The 16,268-nt window shown below is 41.3% G+C and overlaps 1 protein-coding gene across 3 annotated transcripts in view; it reads right to left on the bottom strand.

The window, feature by feature from the left end:
- PRLR (prolactin receptor) overlaps positions 1-2,882 on the bottom strand; it is a 141,892-nt gene extending 139,010 nt beyond the window's left edge. For 2 of the 3 annotated variants that reach the window (XM_054688399.1, XM_054688402.1), the window contains exon 1: positions 2,724-2,882. The gene's annotated coding sequence lies outside the window, so the exon portion shown is untranslated. Of the gene's footprint in view, positions 1-2,208; positions 2,323-2,723 lie in introns of those variants that run through there. The other variant, XM_054688401.1, reaches the window with a different exon arrangement.
- Positions 2,883-16,268: the final 13,386 nt, after the last annotated feature.

Below are 16,268 nucleotides of genomic sequence, written 5' to 3'. Positions count from 1 at the left end.
GAATTAATTTAGGTAGCACTTGACACCTCAATGAATACTAGATATCAATATTATCATCTTTGCATGCAAGAACGCCTTGCTGGAACATACTGATTGATCCTTGGACTAGCTGCTTTGAGGGTATCCAATTTCCTTTTAAGGTTCTGCTTATTTCTTTCCCACATTGCTACATTATTCAATTTCTTGCAGCTGAGGGGCCAGAGCAGGGGTGGGGGTGGGCAGCAAGAGAGGAGTAGCAGGGAGAAGAGAGAGAGAATATCTGTGCTTAGCTTTGAAAGATGATAATGGAGACGTTTCTCTGCAGCGAGACAGTTTCTGAGACTGTTTCTAATGTATCCGGCAATGGCCCTGCCACGAGACTGCTCAGTACTGAGATGTTTGTAGTACAGGCACCTGTTTTGTGCTTAAGGGCCAAAAGAGACCTGAGCGAAAGGGTGGGGAATCCATCGCAGTCTGGACACATTTTCCCTGCTGACAACACAGAGCGCTCTGCTTGGCAGAGGTAAAGCAGTAAACCTGACTCCATATTCTGAATCCATCACTTGTCTTTCAGAATAATGAGACCAAAACTGTTTTTACTCATTTTTTTGCTGATGCAAGTTCCATAAGAGAAAGAGAGTACTAAGCTGCTTTAAAAAATGCATGAGACTACTTAATATGTACTTACAACCTGACATTAATATTATTAGTAGCAGTTTATCATTGACTGTAAACCAGACATATATAAATACTATTTCCATTCTCCCAACAGCCATGCTGTAGGCAGTATCGTTCCTCATTTTACAGATAGGAGAAGTGAAGCTCAGAGAAGTTCAGTGACTTGCTAAAGTGTGGGAACCAAGATCTAAAGCCCAGTCTGCAAAGCTGTAGGTGACAACAAAGCTCCAATGCCTTGCTGGCATTGCCCCTGGAAGAGCCAGGTCCCTCAGGCTTGAGTCCCTAGTCTCTTAAAGGAAAAGTGCAGAGTTCCAAAGAACACCGTGACTCTTCCTACTATGCACTGGGGAGTAAATAACACTCTGCTTCAAAACAAAGCCTTGGCCCCGCTGAGTGACATTTTGCTAGTGATCTGACGGACTCTCTTGGAGACAATGACCCTGTCCAGGTGGCTCTCCAGTGCTATCTGCAGAACTAAAAATTCCAAGAATCAAGACCATAACCTCAGGAAAGTTATTAGAGTTTGTGAGGAGGGTTCTCCAGGAGGCACAGATTGGTGAAACCTTTGGGGAAGTGTCCCTAAGAGCTCATTTATGAAAGGAGGCCTTCCTCCCTCACTGTGGCTGACTCCAGACCTGGGGAAAGGCTGCAGATGACTCCCACAGCCAGCGCAGGTGACAGCAGGGGTTTGGCTGGATGGTCTCTCCGTGGGTCCTCAAGGGAATGCTTCATTTAGGCAAAGGATGTTCACTTGGTGTTGGGCAGGGTCTCTGGGGTGACCACAAACCTGCAGAGATTGCTTACAAATTTTTATGTACCCTCATTAGAACATTCACCTCCCCCACCCCGGACTCTTAGCAAATTTCTCAAAAGGGTCCATGATCCCTCCTAATTTTTAAGAACCCCTAAAATTAAATTTTTCATCAGCTTCTCCCTTGCACTGTTTCAGCACTATTCCCCACAAAATCTATATTTATTACCACACACATTATGCACACATATAATATTTAATAGCTGAATGGAAAATCGAATGGATATTAAACATGTATGGATTAATTACTGTCCCTAAACATTGCAAACAAAACAAAACACCAAAAATCCTAAAGCACAGAGAAGTTAAATGTCTTGGCCAAGGCTGCACAGCCAGGGATTATCAGGGCTCCCCCTCAGGTGGGAAATCGCTGCCATTCAACTTGAAGGAAGACCAACTAATCCCTGCAGATGAATAATAATGATGTTTGTCATCATTATCAAGCCCAATCATAGACAATCCCAAAGTGCCCGCTCGTAGGGGCTGCTTCCGCGGGATGCAGGCAGAGGTCACTAAAAGGATAGATTCCGACTCATAGCTAGACCTCCAGCCAGCCAGCCTGGCTTCTGCTTCCGCGGCTCCCCGGCTCCGGGTCCCCCGAGTTTGTGGGACTCCCCCCCGCGCGTCTCTCCTCCCACGGGCTCTCGGTGCAGCCGCCTCCGGGGCTCGAACTGCCCCCGCCGAGGTCAGCCGCCTCGCCGCCGCTCGGGGTGACGGGGGACAGCCCCCGGGCTGCTTACCTGCCATCACCCCTGCTGCCTTTTGGGGGGAGCCACGCCTTTCAGGTCAGCACAGGTAGCACGAAACTTTCCCCACGGACCCGCAGGTGGGCGAGTCCCCGCGGCGGGCGGCGGCGCATCCCCTGTCCGCGCCCCCTCCCTCCCGCTCATTATTTTTTCCTTCTCGTTTTGACGTAAATAATTCAATTCCGAGAATCGCACGACCACGCTGAAACTCCTTCTCCAGGGTGCACCTGAAGATGCCTTAGAAAAAGACTCGCGGGTGCAGTTGTAGGGAGCGGGGTGGGGGAGAGGGGGCGGGGTGGCCTTTTCAGGTCCTCCCGGGAGGACACTCACCCCCACTGCGGTCGGAGCCCGCTCCCCCCACCACCGCCCCGGGGCTCGCACCCCTCCGCGGGCTCCCGGCGCGTCCTGCAGCGCCCGCGGCTCGCGGCCACCCGCGCTGCCCGGCCCCACGCCGGCCTCGAACCCGCGGCCCCGGCGCCCACCCGCCCGCGCCCGCCGGGGCTACTCACTTTGGCCGGGGAGCAAAGTCTGCCTTTCAGTCCGTGAGCGCTTCCTGCACAGGGACGCGGCGGCCCATTGTGTGTAAAGCTGTTACGCGAACAGCCGGTACAATCCAGAAGGAGGGAGAGAGAAGCGAGTAAGACAGAAAGGCTGGGGGGGCGGGGGGCGGGCGGGGGTGCGGGCTGGGAAGTGGGGGGGAAGCCCAGCCCAGCAGACGTGTCTCGGGATTTCAGCCTCCGCTCGGCTGTCCCCAGCCCAGGGGCTCTGGGAGAAGCAGCTCAACTCGGTGCACTTGTTCACTCTTTCTTCATTAGAGGAGGAGTCAGTGTTGCAACATTTATGTTCCTTGCTGGAGGCAAAACAGTGATTTTCTTTAGCAGGCAAAATGTCCAGAGCCTGCCAGTTTTAAAGGTGAGGGAGGTAGTTGGGGGAGCCGGAATGCAGCAAAGATGCGAAGAAGAAATAGCTGCTTCCCCTCCAGATGGGTTTGGTGTGATCGGGGCCACACATCTCCCCCTGCGACTGTAAGAGAAAACAGGCAGACAAAATAATAAAAATTGTCTTCATAAATTGAATGACCTCAAGGATGTTTCTCCCGGGTGCAAAGATGTTGAGTGCGTGTCAAATTTCTTCCTTATTTCTGAATAACACTGAACAGTAGCTTGACAATCCTTGAGGCTCCTGGGATTTGCATCTCACCTTCCCAGGGTAGCACAGGGCTTAGGATGAAAGGGGCCCAAGAAAATCAGCAGTCAGCGACCCAGGCAAGTTCAGCTTCCTATTTGATATCCCCGAACCCAAACTTCCAGGGTGCGGTGTTTATTCCCTGCCAGGTGAGCATGACCCAGAAATATTGGTGGTGCAGATTACTAATCTGCACACTTGTGGTTTTTCTCAGATGTAGAATTTGGAATCACACACGCTCACACAAACTACTGAAACAAATAGTCGCTGCTTGAGTCAAATACTTATGCCTCAATTAGTAGGTCACTGCTGTCTATTTGATGCCATTAATTAATATTGAATCTGATGGTTTCATAATTGAGAGGGGCACCAGGGACATAATTTTAACAGTCTATTGAGTTCCAAGAAAAAAAAGTTAACGGAGGACCTCCCCGGCTGTGCAGCGGGTTGAGCACCACACTGTGAAGCTGTCCGCAGCCTCAGAAGCACAGGTTCCATCCTGGTCGGCCGGGGGGATACCCACACGGTGCAGCAGACCTCTCCTGCCTCACCTGCTGCTCCCCTCAGCAGTGTATTTCAGTCAGTCTGTCTGTTCTGTTCCCCACTCTGTCTCTGGTGAATCCTCTCACCCTCCCGCACATCTGACCTGTATACCCCAGTTCTTGTATGCATGACTAAATAAATCTTTAAAAAAAAAGTTAACGGAATGCTGGACTTTTCCCCTTTGATTGTCACATGGGTATAACTGGTGAATGACATTCAGCAGCAGCTACTTGCCAAACCTCAGGAAGTCATTGGAAATTCTAGGATGTATTGGTGATCCCCTTGAACTTGAGCCCCAGGGGCACTGCATACACGTAATAACCTGTTGCTTCCTGTTCAATAACATAGATTGTACAATTACACCATCTAGTTCTTTTAGTGAAGGGAGATGTGTCTCATGCACAGCCTGCACATTCTTCCTATAATCATGCAGGCGTATTTACCTTTGCTCATGAGTGGCCATGAAGGTATGCAACTCCTATTTATTTCCAAAACTGCTGTATGACATGGAATCCCCAGTGACAGGTATTTCCATATAACCTTGGCAAAGCAAAGGATGGTTCAAGTTTCGGGAGTTGTTCTAATTAGACAATTTTAATAGTTGGTAAAAAACATGACTCCAGGTAACCTAGACACTCAGCTCTTGAAAGGTAAGTACTTTGCTTTTCTTTCTTGTGGTTCCCATTTGACTGCAGGCAATTCTGCTCATCTGTGTTTGTGGCTTCTAGCAAATGACTCAATGGTTGTTGAGTGACTAATCCACATCTTCCTGGGAGACAAAGGCAAGGCTGGCTTGTTGCTCTATTGTATAGCACACAGGTGTTATTCCTAAACCACCAACATTTCCTCTCAGAGAGCTCCTCCTTTTATCCAAACTAGTTCTTCAGCGGAATCCCAATCCATCCCAGCCCTTTGCTTCCAGAACTTTTTATTCCACCACCTGCTGCAAAGAAAGGACTCCAGCCTTTGGCATGAGCTTAGGTCCTTGCTACTTGTTTGACTTTTTTAAGCATCCCTTGCCTCACTGTAAATTAGATGCAGTAATATATGCCTCAAAACCAATAATAGTAGTGATTATTAATCACTAGTAGAGGAAATTATAATGGGGATAGCAGCATATGTGAAATATCTGACAAATAACAAAAAGTCTAGAAACATTAAGTTCCTCTTTTTCCCCACTTTCTTCCAATATTAAATTTTTCCTGTTCTGTGGCCTTCTTTCTCACAGCCTCCAACATCCTCACATCTTCCTTGCTAATTCCTTTGGTGGTTTGATGATTTAATTCACTCCTTTCATTTGTCAAATGTTGCAGCACGCTAGTCTGCCTGCACGCCCAGCTTCCCTGACTCACATGCGCCTAATGCCTTCACTCTGGTTTCAACCTTGATGCTGCCCCACAATCACCTGAGCAGTGCTTGTGTTGGGTGTCACTAGCAGAGCTTCTGACCAGGAGTTTTGGGAGGGTCCTGATTTCTGTTTGCCTGTTTTACAGGCAGGGTGAAAAATGGCTGCCTTCCTTCCCTCAGCACCCTGGCTTAGAACCCCACTACCTTCTCCATTTCAGGTCTCTCTGTCATGCCTGCACCCTCACGCCCTTCTCGTGAAGCTCCCATTCCTTGCCTTTAGCCCCTGCCCTCCCCTCTCCCCGTTGTCTGTCTGTGGCGTTCCTATTGTTGACTTTTGCTGTGGTTCCTCTTCATTCTCTTTCCTGAATGGGCCCACTTTTGTCTTTGGTCCTGCATTTTTCTTCTTTGAGGAATACATTCTTTTCTTTAAAAAACTAGGAAAATGCTAAAAGTAACGAAAGGGTAGAAATCATCCACAATTCCAGCACTGTTTAAAAACATCTATATCTGTCTATAAAATCAAATGTAACCCTCCTTCTCCACCTCATCCTATCTTTCCAGAGTCGACCTCCATTAACATATTGGTGTATATCTATCCTTTTCCTAGTACATAAAGTTGTATATCTGTGTGAACATGCCTCTATCTGTAATAATTGTTGTGACATGCCTTTTTTTTGAAGCTTAATGTAATGATGTTGTCTAGGTTACTAGCAGTAGGCTCACTTCATTTTTTTAAAATGGCCGCCTAATTTGTAATTTATTCTACCATTTGTTGATAGATCTTTGGTAATTTCCATTTTTTTTTTTTTTTGTAAAAAGTGCTGCCATGATTATCTTTGCATGTACCTCCAGAGAGATATTTATAAATGGCACTGTTGGGTCAAAGAAAATGAAAACTAAAATTCTCATACATAACTGCCAAATTGCTTTCCAAAATGTTATAGAAAAAAACCCTAGAAGGGAGATTACCGAGTCACAGGGTAAGAACATTTAAAATTTTCACATATACCTTCAAATTCTTCCCAATATATTTATCAATATGCATGCCTACTCGTGTTTTCTCCTATCCTTGCTAACATTGATTTATCCATCTAATTTTTTCCTAAAACATAAACCAAAATATGATGCCTTACAACTGTCTTAATTCATGATCACTTGGCTTCCTGTGAAGTTGAGTTTATATGTTTATTACATTATTTGAATTTTTCTCTTATGCTATGGCTTTTCAATCCCATACCTCTTTTATCTCTGGTATGTATCTTTCTAAAAACTAATTCTCGAGTTCTCCTTTACTTTTATGTATCTTAACATTTTGTTAAATATACTGTAAACATTTCATTGTTCCCTTGATGTTGTTTATGATGGTTTTTACTGTCCAAAAGTTTTTAATTTTCACCTAGTCAAATCTGTCAATTATATGCAATTAGGGTCTGGATTTTCTGTTTTGCTTCTAATACTGTTAAAATTTCTCTTAAAAATACATCTTTAATTATCTTAGGTATTGGTCCTAAATATTAAATGAGGTAAGGATTAAATTTATTTTCTTCTGAAGGCATAGTCAATTATCCTGTTACATTATACGGAAAACTCCATGGTTCATCACTGATTTCGGGTGTCGCATGTCATAGAGTACATTCCCATATATATTTACTTATATCTCATATCTCATATGGACAATACTCTTTTTTTTTGGCATGTCAAAATACTCTTTTTTTTGGCATGTCAACCATGCATAATTTTGAAAACTGTGCCATAAAAATAGTATAATACTCATTATAAGCACTTTATCATAGTCTTTTAAAATTTTCTTGAAAAATGTGATATATTTATTTTCCCATGAAATTAACTTGTCCCCCCCAAATGGTTTTGTTATTACATTTGTATACTGATTTGGAAAAATTGGTATTTTTAAGGCATTTGTTCCTCCCATTCAAGAAATATATTTGTTGGGCCTCCCTGGTGGCACAAGGGGTTAAGCACCACACTATGAAGCAATCCGCAGCCTCTGAAGCACAAGTTTGAGTGCCAGCTGGCCAGGGAGAATACCTACATGGCGCAGCAGACCTCTCCTGTCTCACCCGCTGCTCCCCTCAGCAGTGTATTTCAGTCAATCTGCCTGTTCTGTTCCCCACTCTGTCTCTGGTGGATCATTTTACTCCCTGCATCTCTGGTCTGTTCCCCAGCTCTTGTATGCATAAGTAAATAAATATTAAAAAAAATTTGTTTATTTAGTTCTTTTAAAATAGCCTTGGGCCTTTTTGCTTAATCTTATAATATCAGTTTAATCTTATTTCATAATAGTTTACTTATTCATACCATAGTATTAACATGCAGGTTGTTCACAAATATTTACTTTCATAAATAATACTATAATGAACATATTTGTGGAAAGACATTATTTTTAGGCAATTATTTCCTCACTCTAAAACCTCTGCGAACTATATTAGGTTAAAGGACATGCACAGTTTTATGGCCCTTGAGATATTAATGCGTATCTGTCCTGATGGTTCTGTTAACATTCCCTTTGTCACACTCTACACCCATTCACACACAAAGTTCTGTAAATATATTCTTGCCCTCTCCAGGATGAATGCCTTCACCATTTTTTACTCCTCCTCCTCCTCCGGTAGCCTTGTGGTTAGTTTCACTTTGTTTGTTTGTTTGTTTATTTATTTATTTATTTATTTATTTAGAAGATTTATTTATTTATACAAGAGCTGGGTTACAGGCCAGAGGCATGGGAGGGTGAGAGAATCCACCAGAGACAGAGTGGGGAGCAGAACAGGCAGATCTACTGAAATACACTGCTGAGGGAGCAGCTGGTGAGACAGGAGAGGTCTGCCGTGCCATGTGGGTATCTCCCTGGCCTGCCAGGAATCAAACTGGCTCCTTGGAGGCTGCAGACAGCCTCACAGCACTGTGCTCAACCCGCTGTGCCACTGCCACTGGGGAGGCCCTGTTAGCTTCACTTTAACCAGTCTTGCGTACATCAACTCAAATGCTTCTGTCATGAATCTGTCACTCTCTGAATTGGAATTCTTTAATAGTACCTACTTCCCACAGAATCAAGTGAAAACATCATTTTTCCTGCTGATTTTATTGGACCTAAGAGTAGTAGCTCAATCAATATTTATAGTGTGTTTGAATCCCACCTGCCCTTCTGGGAATGTTATTTCCCCCACTCTTTGCTGCTTGAAATTCCATTCATTTTTCATCCTCATATTCAATGTCATCTTCTGAAAGCTTTCCCTGCTCACTCCAACTCTAAAGGTGCTCTGGTTGCTTCTGTCCAATGGGTTTATAACACATCCTTCTGTCCCACCTCCAGGGATCACTGTGAGACTGTTATGATTTTATATGTACAAGTGCATTTGGTCATTTATAGACCACATGTAAATATAAGGAACTGCTACTCCCAGACTGTTCCTATCCTTCCAAGGAAACCCACACTAGTGCATAAGCAGTTGGCTAAGTACAGCCGGACTTTATGAACATGAAAATGGGAATAATTTTGTTCATCTGGGCATGTCGTAGGAAGATATTGAGAGAGCGGACCTATTGACTAACAAGGTCTTGTTTCTCTTGAACTCAGAGAGAGAACCAAGCATGCTGAATAAAATGCAATGGCTATTAGACTTTGTAATAGCTACGGGGCTTCTCGGGGTGACTGGGATGTTGGTCTTATTCTGAAAGTGTGGTTCTTGGACCAGTTGCACTGGCATCATGCAATCTCTGACCTTACACCCACCTTCTGAATCTAACTTTGTATTTTGTCAGGATTCCCAGGTGATTCATAGACATGTGCTGCTCCAGTGCAAGAGTTTATTATGCCAAGTGACAGTAAAGTTAATGTTTCTCCTCAGGTGCCCAGTTAGCACGTGAGGAAAACTTGGCTGACTCTGCTTTCTCCATCTCCATCCTTTGGGGAGATTATAGGGACAGGCTGATGTTGCAAGTCCACTTCTCAGATTGTAAAACCAAAATATTGTGATTGGGAGCATCTTGTCAGGTCAATTTCCAACTAGGTTTCTGATATGTGGTGAGTACCAATTTTTTTAAATTTTATTTTAAACTATAGTAACAACATTTAATGTGCAATCTGCTTTCTTAACAAAATTTTAAGGGCACAGTACAGTATGGCTAACTATAGGCACAATTTTCTACAGTAGCTCTCTAGAACTTAATCATCTTGCACAACTGAAATTTTATACCTATTGAACAACTCTCCATTTCTCCTGCTGCTGGCAATGCTCATTCTACTCTGTTTCTATGAGCTGGGCTATTTTATTTTTATTTATTTATTTATTTATTTATTTAAGATTTATTTATTTTTAGATAAAAGTTGGGTACATGCCAGAGGTGCAGAAGGGTGAAAGGATTCACCAGAGACAGAGCTAGGAACAGAATTTCCTAGCTAGGAAATTTCCTAGCTAGGAATACTAGGATTTTCTAGTATTCCTGGCAGTGGGATTGTTGGATCATATATTATATGTTAGTGCTACTTTTAGGTTTTCCAGACACCTTCATTTTATTTTTCCAGAACATTGCTACTATTTTACAAGCCCACAGGTTTTCCATTTTTTCCATATCCTTGACAACACTTGTTACCTCTATAAAAAAATAACTGTCACACCAACAGGTGTGGCATGGTAATTTGTAGTTTTAATATGCATTTCCCTGATGATTAATGATGTTGAGCACCTTTTCATGTACCTGTTGGCTATTTGTATGTCTTATTAGAAAAGTGCTATTCCAGTCCTTTGCCCATTTTTTAAAAAGATTTATTTATTTATTTATACAAGAGCCAGGGTACATGCCAGATGTGCAGGAGGGTGAGAGGATTCACCAGAGATAGAGCAGGGAACAGAACAGGCAGACTGACGAAATGCACTGCTGAGGGGAGCAGTGGGCGCGACAGGAGAGGTCTGCTGCGCCATGTGGGACCCTTGCAGGCAGGTCGGGATCGAAATGAAGCTGCAGAAGCTGTGGACTGCTTCACAGCGCTGTGCTCAACTGCCTGCGCCACCAGGGGAGGCCCTGCCCATTTTTTAATCTGGATTTTTTTTCTTTTGAAGAATTGTAGGAGTTCCTTGTATTTTGGAGATGTTAACCCTTATTAGAAATATGGTTTGCAATTATTTTCTTCTACTTCATAAATTGTCTTTTTATTTTGTTTATTGTTTCCTTTGCAGTGTAAAATATTTTAGTTTGATGTAATTCCAGTTGTTCATTTTTATTTTTGATGCTAGTGTTTTGTTTGTTTGTTTAAAAAGATTATTTATTTATTCAAGCACTGGGTACAGTCAGAAGCACGGGAGGGTGAGAGAATTCACCAGAGCCAGAGTGGGGAACAGAACAGGCAGACTGACGATATACTGCTGAGGGGAGCAGCTGGCGGCAGGAGAGGTCTGCATGCCATGTGGGACCCTTGCCGGGGATTGAACCGGTGCTGCAGAGGCTGCGGGCAGTTTCGCAGCCCTGCGCTCAATGGCTGCACCACCGGGGAGGCCCTGATGCTAGTGTTTTTGCCGTCATATTCAAGATATTATTTCCAAGACCAATGTCTAGAAGTTTTTCCCTTATTTATTCTTCTAGGGATTTTACGTTTAAATTTTCAATCCATCCTGAGTTTATTTTTGTATGTGTTGTAAGATAAAGGGCCAATTAATTTATTTATTTGTATGTGGATTCCTAGTTTTCTCAGCATCATTTATTGAAGCCACCATTCTTTCTCCATTTTGTATTCTTTGCGCACTTGTCAGAGATCAGTTGATCATAGATGTGTGGATTTATTTCTGGGCTCTCAATTCCTTTCCATTGGTCTCCATGTCTGTTTTTATATCAGCACCGTACTGTAGCTTTGCATATTTTAAACCATAAACTGTGATGGCTCCAGTTTTTTTCTTGTTCAAAATTGATTTTCAAGTTGAAGTCTTTTGTGATTCCATTTGAATTGTAGAACTCTTTTTTCTTTCTGTAAGTGATGTCATTGGGATTTTGGAGGAGATAGCATTGAATCTGTACCTTGCTTTTGGCAGCATGAACATTTTAACAGTAGTTAGTCTTGTTATACATGAATAAGGAATATTTTTCCATTTCTTTGCGTCTGCTTTAAATTCTTTCAGAAATGTTTTATTTTTATGTCTCTTAGGATAAAATCTTAATTTCTATCACATATAAACCCTATACTTTAACTTCTTCCACCCCACATGTTTTATGCTATTGATGTGACAAGTTACCTCTTTTTATATTCTATACGACTAACAAGTATTTGTCTAGGTATTCTTAACACTTTTGTCTCAAAAGTGATTTATTTATATGCTCATTATAGTATTGTAGTGTTCTGTATTTGGCTATATATTTTCACATACTAGTGAGTTTTATACTTCCATATGCTTTCTTACTGTAGACCAGTGTCCTCTGATTTCAATTTGAAGGACTCACTTCAGCATTGAGCAAGTTGCTAACCTTTCAATTTGATTTATTGAGGTGAACATATAGTTAACGGTTTAACCAAGTAGACATTATAGTGATATTTTGTATATTCACAATGTCGTGAACCTTTATCAAGTTTCAAAATACTTTTATCATTCCCAAAAGATATCCTGTACACACTTAGTAAGTAGCCATTCCCCATCCCTTTCCTGTAGTCCCTGGCAATCACCAATCTGTTTTAAGTTTCTATGGATTTACTTGTTCTGGTTATTTCATATTAATGGAGTCATAGAAATATGACTTTTTGTATCTGATTTATTTCTACATAGTAGACTGTTTTAAATAATTACCTATATTATATCATATATTATTATTCCATTCCTTTTTATGGCTGGGTACCATTCCAGTATACGGATATACCACAATTTGTCATCTAGTTATACACTGATGGACGTTGGGTTGTTTTTAACTTTTGGGTTGTCATAAATAAGTTGCTTAACTTTTTGCTTTTCCTTTCCTCATTTGCAAAGTAGGGATAATATTCATTGTTTTCAGGGTCATTGTGAAGACTGTAGCTAATGCAGATCACATGTCTGTTTCAATAAATAAAAGCAATTGGATTCTCTTTTTTTTAATTTGTGAGACCAAAGGGAAAGATCTATTAAAATAGGCCTTTATTTGGTTTGCAAACATGATGAATGTTGCTATTTTTAAAACCTCTGAAGATTTATAATTTCCTCTCATCTTACCTCATCTTTCTGTCCATGTTTAAGTTACAATTTCATTTGCCAGATTCCTTACTAATGGGATCATTCATCCTTTTCTTATAATTTTTACTCATCTGCTTTCTTTTTTTCCCTGCTAGTTTTCTTCATTAATTTATGTATCAGCAAATATCAGGCTCAGTTGCAGGTGCTGGATGACTGCATGGAAATATTAGACCCAGTATGAGATCTCTCCCATTGTACTAAATTTTGTGCTTGGGGAGAGGAGAGATTGAAGACACACAAATAAACCGTATTTCAGGTTATATATTTTCAGATATATGCTGAAAAGTAAAACAAAGCAGAGAAAAGGGATAGAGTAGGTTTAAGTCAGAGTGTTGGGATGGGTGTCTGATAAGATAACTTGAGAGGAATATTCAATGAGATCATGCAGAAACTTTTGGGAGTAAGGCTTCTCCTGGGAGGGAGGAGAGAAACAACTAAGTGTTGAGTAGAGTGACTTGAGCTGACTTATTTTAAATGGATCACTGTGGCTTCTGCTGTGCAATAATACAATTGACGACTATCATCTTTCTCTCCTTCTTTGGTTCTTTCTCTGAGATTTTCGCCTTGTGAGTCCTTCCTGAAGTTCACTTTCTTGATGAAATCTTTCAGATTCAGCTTTGTAAACATAGGCCACCCCTTTCTCCTTACTCTACCTCTCAACTCCTTGGGGAAGAAGGAAGATACTATACAAAGGAAGCTTTCACCATTGAATTTTCACCATTTCAACAGCCTCAGGTGACAAGGACCTGTGGCTGGAGGCCATTGCTTCCTTCCTGGTTCAAAGTGAAGACTTCCCTGAGTTCTGTCTTTTCTGGTGCTTAAAGTGTGGGAATTAGGGAGAGTCTTTTCTAGAGCAAGCATGTCTTTTTATCTTTGCCAGTGTTCATTTTTTTCTGAGTAAATTTAGAAATAGGGAAGATCCCTTTTTGGTAACAGAAGTAAAAGTTCAACACATATCCAGTTCTCCTGGGGATTTGTATTTGGGGAGTCTATACCTTGGCTCTCCCAAGATCCCTCTACTTTCTCCCATTAAGATTGGTTATATGTCTTAGGAAAATTATTTAACTTCTATGTTTCATATTGTTCTCTTCTATAAGATGGGAATAATAGTCTACCTGGATGATATGACTGCTTTGAATATTAAATGATATAATTGAAATAAAAGAACTTAGAACAGCATTAGATAGGCAGTAAATGTAACGGTTAGGACTGTTGTTGACAAGTCAGTCATCTAAGTCATGTCCGAGATCTGGACATTGCATTATATGTGGAATGTCTTATAGACTTGTGGATGTTTGATTGAGAAAAAAGAAGGCAGGTAGGGTGATTTTATTCAGTCAGTCATGTAAAGGATTGTCACTTGAAAGAGATGATTTTTCTGAGATGGTTAGAAGTTCTTTGGAATTTAATCCAAAATAATGGAGAATTTTTAATGTAATTAATGGGTCTGAGAATTGGAATGAGCATCTTACAGGGCAGTGAGGTCTCCATTAAGCAAAGATGGACTCCCTGGATAAGCATAGGAGGGATTTCTGCCTCTAAAATGCAAATGTAGAAACGTAGGAGACCTTTTCTCCCCAGAGCAACCTGAAACATACTTCTTCATCTCCTGCATACTCTTAATGCATTTGACCCCAATAAAGGGAATGCCTTCTTGTTTTCCAAGCAAACATAATGGTGTTAATGGTAATCAGAGCTGGTTGGGCCATTTCTTAGATGAGGAAATGACTAATAGACAATTTATTTGGGCCATCAAGAGCAAGTTAAAAGGTTCGTATCAGTTGGGGATTGGAATTCAAACTAATAATGGGAAACCATGCAAGTCAATGAAGAAAGCTTAGTTTGATGAAACCACAGGTGAGTGGTGGTGGGGGCTTGCTACCTCTGTCAGTTTCTCTGCCTGCTCTGAATGACATTTCCTGACTTTGAATAACACGGTATACTTTTGAGTCAGGCTTCCAGATGTTACAATTCTTAATCATTTATAAATAAATGGTGGCATTGAAAGTGTGTACTTAGGCTGGCCTATTATATCTCTGACTTCCTCTTCTACTAATTTCTCTTTGTTCCTTATCTTGTCTATGCTACTGACTGTCTAGTCAGTATAGATACTATAATAAAATACCACAGGATGCGTGGCTTAAACAATAAACATTTATTTTTCCTGCTTCTAGAAGCTGGCAGTTGAAAACTAATTTTCTAGTGAGAATTCTCCTCTTGGCTTTTGGATGGCCACCTACCTGCTGTGTCTTCAGATGGCAGAGGAAGCTCAGGTTCCCTTTGTCTCTTTGTAAGATAATAACCCTACCATTGCATTCCACCCTGAGGACCTCATTTAAACCTAATCACATCCCAAAGGTTCATTCAAAATACCATCATATTGGGGACTAAGGCTTCAACAGATGAATCTGGAGACGGGCATACATTCCGTCCATAGTACTGGTTTACTTACTCTTGCTTCTGGGCCTTTGCTGTTCCTTTTGTCCTTTTGTCACCTCCCCACCTTCACACCATCAGTGAAGTCTTCCCTGATCTCCTCATTGAAAATTACCTCCAATCTTCCTTCTTTCCTTCCTTCACCATAATACTTATCACCTTCTTTCATAGACGCAGTTACCCCAGAAGTGGACTTTGTGCCAAGAATTCAAGCTTCTTGGGGACATGCGTCCTAGTTATTCCACTTGAGTGGTAAAGGAGCTGGGATATTGATTATGGGCTGCTTGAGGATGGAGTGTTAATTCCTGTTTCTCTTCAAGGTGGGAAAATTAAGACTTCTATGACTTTGGAAAATGCCCCAAACCAAAGAGATGCAGATGTGGTTAGATCACTGGAATGGGAAAGAACACATTCAAGTGATGAGTTCTAGGGATGTGGGTCAGACACCAATAATATCTGCTGTGATACATCATCTAGTTTACTGATATTCATGATATTAGAGATAAATATATGATATTATTATATATAAATATGTCACATGCATGATAAATGAAAATAAATATTCACCCTTCCAGAAAATAATCTCTATGAGGACAGGTATTTTTGTATATTAAGTTCTCTGTTGAACTTGAAACCGTACCTGGAAACCTGTCACATATTGGTATTTAATGATCATTTATTAAATGAATGAATGGCCTAGATCAGAGATTTTAAATTGGGGTGCTTGTGAACCATTTAGCAGGAAATGAAATTCATTTAATGGATCATGACCAGCAATAAAGAAAGAGAGAAAAGAATATAGCCCAGGAGTAAGGGTAAGTACTGTTTTATGAAATATTTAATTTTACTCATTTAATGTACATATTATTAAATTAAATTAAAAGGAATAAATGAAAATAAATATTCACCCTTATATTGAGTCCTGAAGTAAACGTGTTTTTCATTCTAGGTTGTGATATTTGCTCATTATGGATCAATTTTTTCATCTTGAATACTAGGAAATAGACAGACTAGAGAAGTGAGGGCTTTTTCAAGGTCACAGAACTGTGCCCAAGCAAAGCAGGGCCCATGACATCACAGCGTCTTTGAGAGTTAGCAACTGTTAAAGACTCACCATTTAGTTTATGGGACAGAGGCCTCCAGCCAGGTGTCTTTCTGAGCCAAAGGAAACCAGATCCTTTGTAAACATCTGAAAAGCTATATTGCAAAGTGTGAGAGGCTAAAACTTCTGGGGGTGACTGAGCAGGCAGGACGACCAAATGGCTTCAATTGTAGACCTACCTGTTGGAGTAGTACCTGTTTTTGGGCCTCTGCATGTGCATGCCTTGCTATCTGCGT

This window comes from Talpa occidentalis, unplaced genomic scaffold (genome assembly GCF_014898055.3).
Source record: "Talpa occidentalis isolate TD23 unplaced genomic scaffold, MPIMG_talOcc4v2.1 talOcc4.6, whole genome shotgun sequence".
Taxonomy (NCBI): domain Eukaryota; kingdom Metazoa; phylum Chordata; class Mammalia; order Eulipotyphla; family Talpidae; genus Talpa; species Talpa occidentalis.
The sequence above is the reverse complement of the archived record's forward strand: the minus strand, read 5'-3'. Positions and strand labels throughout refer to the sequence as shown.